We start from the raw sequence: 6,063 nt of genomic DNA on the forward strand, positions 1-6,063 counted from the left end.
GCAGTGCCACGTGTGGGACACACACATAGTGGCAGCTTAACCCCTTGGTTCTCTGCAGGGAGGATGGCTGGCACAGCGGGATGCAGGTTGGCAAGCTCAAGGTTTTTATTTTCAGGAAAACATCAAAGCATCTGGGAAGAGGCATCTGCCGTCATGACAGACATGGCTTCAACCAGATTTGGACTCTACACGCTTAGTGGCGTTCTGATTTAGTTTCTGACCTTCATTTTTCCTAACTATAAAAATGGAAATAACAATGCTTACTCTGAAGTTATTACGCAACTAAATTATGTAGATGCTCTATGTGACAATATATATTAAGAGGATAATGATGAGTACGTGGTAGTTATTTCGTAAATGTTTGACGAGTATTAGCAGGCACTCAGCTCATGTTTCCTTCAACTGTTCATCAGTGGGGCAGCTAGGGGCCAATCTTGGCTGTTGTGAAATGTAAAGAGTAGGAAGGTTAGATTTCTGGTATCTAAAAAAGAAGTCTTCTGATCTTTTCAGGGGTAGATGTGAGGGCTGGTGAGAAGACAAGAGTTAGGACATTTTTGGCAAAGGAAAAAATAGATCATTTGACATAAGTGAAACTGAAGCTTGTAGAAGCAGTGGCTCTGTCATCAGGTTAGGACTCAGCTCAAGATGACATTGGTTTCTGAGGGAACAGTCAAGGTGTCAGGGCCATTTCTGGAATGGCATCTTCAGGCAGAGTGAGCCATCATTGCCTGATTCCTACATAATGTGGGGCTCCTTGAAAGAAGAATCAGGGCTGTTTGAGAGGGTCTGTTTGCACAGCCAGAATCTGAATCACTGATGAGGGACGTAGGTATATGTGCATGCATGTGTGCCTTGGAGAGATTGAGAGAGAGGTGTACTTCTAAGCTTATTTATGGTAAGTCTTGCTGGTGGAGAAGAACAGGAGAGAAACACTGTGCAGACAGTTCTGTGAATTGCACACACACTCAATACAGGGTTATGAGCTGAGGGAAACAGACCTTTTCTCTCCTGAGGCACCTTACAGTTATATATTTTTTTAATTTTAAATTTATTTATCTTTGGCTGCGCTGGGTCTTCGTTGCAGTGCGTGGGCTTCTCATTGCGGTGGCTTCTCTTGTTGCGGAGTGTGGGCTCTAGGCGCGCGGGCTTCATTAGTTGTGGTACATGGGCTTAGTTGCTCTGCGGCATGTGGGATCTTCCCGGACCAGGGCTCGAACCTGTGTCCCCTTCATTGGCAGGAGGATTCTTAACCACTGCGCCACCAGGGAAGTCCCACAGTTTCATTTTTTTGATACATGGATACAGAGATCACTTGATATTAAAAATAACTTATGTGATATTCCTGATAAACGGATGCCTCGTAGTCAAACTAGAGAGATTTAACTTTAGCTTAGAAACAACTCTATTTCTTCTCCCTGATTTTAGCAACATGTAAATGTAATGCTAGCACAATATTTTAAGACAAGATTTGGATTTAGTTTATCATAATTTAGGATTTTCTAAGACTTTAAAAGTTCCTACATAAATTCTGTGAACTCAGAAAGTTATCATTGTTGCTACAAATTATTTAAAATTGCAAAAATATAGAATCATGTTTAATTGTATGAACTTGTAATAATACATGTCTTTTTAAAAATGTTGATCCTGTGAACTCTTGTAATGCTGCAAATCATATGTATAGTCATAATGTATTAGCTTAAATTGTAATTTCCATATCTTTAGTCAACTTTAGGCTAGCATTAAGTTAATTAATATTAAGTTAATTAATCCATAAGCTTTGGATTTGTGGGCAATTCTTAAGAAAGAAAAAGATGTAAATATTAGTTATTAAATATAGTTTTAATTGACCTTTATTTTATATGTAAGTGACTGTACCTTAACAAGATATGAAAATATCTTTAAGTGGTATAATGTATATGCTTATTTTTCTACCTTAAAAATTGCCAAAGTGATCTAAAATGTGTGTGGAAAAAATTAGCTGGACTGTTTTTGGTTCCTGTATTCTAGTTTTCTCTTACATCTGGAAAAACAAAAGCTGCTTACTTTAGTAAGGGAATGATTAATATAAATTGTTGAGATAATATTAGGTATCATAATTTTTGAGAAATATAGGTATGTAAAATTAGGATGTATTTGGGCTTTCTTTTTAAAAAATGACCAAGTATTGTGTCCAGATAACAGAGGTTCCTTTTCATTTCCCCAATACTCTGCTAAACGTCTAGATTTCTGGCATATTTTGAATCATTGGTGTTGACAGAGTTAAATTTCTAATAATCATTGTTAGTTTTTCTTATGAGTTGAAAAATAAACTCACAAGACAGCCTGTAACTATTTTTTGCCTTTGGTTATGATGATTTATATTCCTATTATGTTTCCTTTCACATCCCTTCTTGATTTTAGCTTTCCAAGGTGAAATCTCCAAATCAGAAGAATTAAACTGTTAAGATACCTGTTAAACAAAATCTATCTTTGGGCTTCCTGGTATGGCCATTGGGTAGCACAAAGATTGCCTCTTTCACTTTGTAAAAGGAAGAGTAATAGAAAAAGTTAGGATCTTTCGTACTGGCCCCCTAGAGGCAAAATGTGTCCTATAAGAAGATTTTTTTACTTGTATCTCTGTAGAACTCTCTAGTATTTATCAATAGCTTGTACGAGCTTGCTTTTGTAATCAAATGTTTTTGAAAAAATAGAGCTTAGGAATGCTTTAGGGAACAATGCTTTTATTTTTTGACACTTCCATTGTTTTTCAGACTTTACAAGAAAAGCTCATTACTTAAGATAAACCCCAGGTTATTTTGATTTAGCCATACCTGATGACCGCTACATCGCAAATTACGTCTCCTGGTGCAGTATCGCTCTTGCTGAGGGGTCCAACACTTGCTCGTATTATTTGATAACCCCACTGGAGTATTTTCTTTCCCTGAAAACAGATCATTGGGTGGCCCCTAATATCTGCTATTGAATTTTCAGTGTAAAAGTCTGTTGACGACTACCCACAAATTGGGCACAGATCTGTTACCTTGCTAACGTGATGCTTGCATTTAGGATAGTCTGAGATATCATCCAGGATTTATCTTGGGCCATGAATTTTTCTTCTCAGAAAAAGAGATCTTTAGATAATTCAATTCAAGAAGGAGAAAAAATAGGTCTCATTTAGAGTTCAAAGACTTTAACAACCGAAGGGGGGACTCTGGACTGCCTTTTTTTTTGTCTTTAAGCCCTTTCATTTCATGTTTTTACAAGAATTCCCCAAAGTGGGAGGATCTTACATGTTGTGGTTTGGCAAAGAACAGGAGAGTCAGACAAAATTACTGTGACCACAGAGCTTGTATAACACTAGCCCCCTAGAGGTAAAATGTGTCCTATAAGATGTTTTACTTATGTCTCTATAGACCTCTCTAACAAGATCTAGGGATCAAAGATATCATGTCATTAGGTAAATTAGTTCATACTCCTATATCTGGTTCTTTAGTCTCTTTGGATTGGGGGTGGAAACTTTTTTCTTGATTTAATTTGAGCAATCTTGGAAAATGGACTATAAACTCTCATCATATTTGTTCTCCTAGTATTTGTCTTGGTTTCAGTGGTCAAATGTTATCATCTCCAGAGTCTTAAATGGTACTGTGCACCAGTCAAAGGATCCAAGAATGATATTCTAGAACAAAAAGAAAAAGAAAACCTGATGGGTTGGAATAACTACCATCAGAAACTCCATCAGACACCCATGCAGATCTGGATTGATCATGTCCATAACCATGAACAATGACCAAAATGGGGTATTTAGTTGTAAAACCAACATACTTTCCTGTCCCTGTGCTAAATAATTCTGTAGTCAAGCATACTTTCACATCTATGTGCCAAGCAATAGTGGACCAGGAAAAAAATTACTCCAAGTAATACTTGCCCTTAAGAGGATAGCTGTAGACCAACTGAAATAGTTTATCAAAACTCACAGATTGTACCAGTCACCAGAGGTCATCTGTTGTTTGAATCCATTTAGATGAAATACCCAGAAGAGGTAAATCCATAAAGTCTGAAACCCCTGTTAGGGGGAGGGGGAAGGGAATGGGACACAAGTGCTGTGGGTTTGGGTTTTTCTGTTTTGGTTTGGAATTAGAGGTGGTGATTGCACAACAGTATGACTGTGCTAGTTGCCACTGAATTGTTCACTTTAAAATGGTTAATTTTATGTTATGTGAATTTCACGTTAAAAAAACAACCCCAAACAAAACAAATGAGGTTGCTTATCAAGGCTCACTTTAAGACCCTTGGCTTGCTGTGCCCACCACTCCAAGGCTCCAGTGTCCTAAACTTTGCTCAAGTTTCATGCATTCTAAGACCTGCCCTAAAAATCATGCAACCCAAGCCCTTAAACTTTATAAGTACATCCCCCTGATTACTCCAGTTGAGATGCTTTTGGTCTGTCTTACTGCAGTAGTTCCAATAAACTTAGCTTTGTTTGGTGGTCTTTTGGAAGGTCAGCATGATCGTAGAATCCCCTCCGTGGATTAAAAGGAAAACACATTTTTTTTGGATTCTCTTTTTCTATCCTCTATATTAGATAGGTGGCAACTTTCTGATTACAGGTAGATACAGGATTGGAGCAAGTCTTCACATAGTGGCCAGATGTAGAGAGGCCAGTTCCAGCTCCCTGACAGAAAGGACAGGTAAAGATTAATTAATAGTCATGTGGTCAGTGTTTAATAGAAGTCTTCAGCTATTTTGGTGGCCAAATAAGGAGTAAAGAATTCTTGTCTTAGGAGTTACACAAAATAGGTCCGGGGGTAAGGGAAGAGCCCAGAAAAGCTAAAGTCTGAGGCTCACTCTGGATATGGGAGGCCAGGCTTATAGAGAAATCAGTTTTAGACAAATCTATTGGGAAAGAAAGATATAAAACTATCAGTATACTTACTGCCTTGGTCTGGTTTGGCATAAGAAATAATCAGTGTCCAGCCTGTATATGAAGAGTCTCGGTACTTGTAGATGACTAGGATTGATTTTTTTTTTTTTTTGAGATATGTGTGTGTGTGTGTGTGTGTGTGTGTGTGTGTGTGTGTGTGTGTCTGGAATAATGTATTAGATATCTATTGCTTTATAAAAAAATTATCCCCAAACTAGTGGCTTAAAACAACACACATTGAGAATCTTACAGTGTTTCTGGGTTAAGAATCCAGACACTTCTCAGTTGGTCCTCTACTCCAGGATCTCTCACAGGCTGCAATCAAAGCATTGGCTAGGCTGCAGTCATCTCAAGTCTCAATTGGAAGTTCCGAGCTTATGTGGCTGTTAACAGAGTTCCTCCTGGGCTGCTGCACTGAGGGCCTCAGTTCCTCACTGGATCTTGTCCAGAGGCAACTCTCTCTCTTGCCACGTGGGTCTCTCCAACCTGGCGGCTTGCTTCCTCAAAGGATGAGGACTGAGAAGTTGATAGAATCTAACAAGTCGGAAACCAGTCTTTGTAACCTGATCATGAAAGCGACATTCTATCACTTTTGCTGTATTAATTATAACCAAGTCACTAGGTCTAGCCCACATTTCAAAGGGATGGGACTATACAAGGATATGAATACCAGTGGGGATCTTTTGAATGCTACCTTTGAAAACTGGCTACTGCACATGATACTCATACCTAAATTAAACAATGCATCTAATTAGCCACAGGAGCTTGAAAATTATCGTGAAGTTGTTTTTCTTTGGTTTAAAGTTAAATCCAAAAAATCACAAGTGAAAGAGAACTCTTAAAATTTTATCGTGAGTTTCTATGAGAGGCTAAATATTTAATACATACATTGGTTTTTAAGATTCCAGACCTGTCTGAAAGTGTTACTGCCTTCTTCTCAGATGAAATGCCAGGTAGTCTCGAAACAGGAGTGTCTGAAAAGTTAGGGTGTTTTGTGTTTCCTGTTTCCCTTGAAAACTGCAAGGCTTGTATCGCCGTCAGCCTCATTCCAATTAATTAACTGGATTTGCAGACCTCTCCATGGAACAGCTTTACTAAATGAACCAAGTGTTTTACAATTAGGGAAACATCTCACAACATGGGAAATAGTAGTGTTTGTTTCA

This window comes from Balaenoptera physalus, assembly GCF_965194825.1.
Source record: "Balaenoptera physalus genome assembly, chromosome: 10".
Taxonomy (NCBI): domain Eukaryota; kingdom Metazoa; phylum Chordata; class Mammalia; order Artiodactyla; family Balaenopteridae; genus Balaenoptera; species Balaenoptera physalus.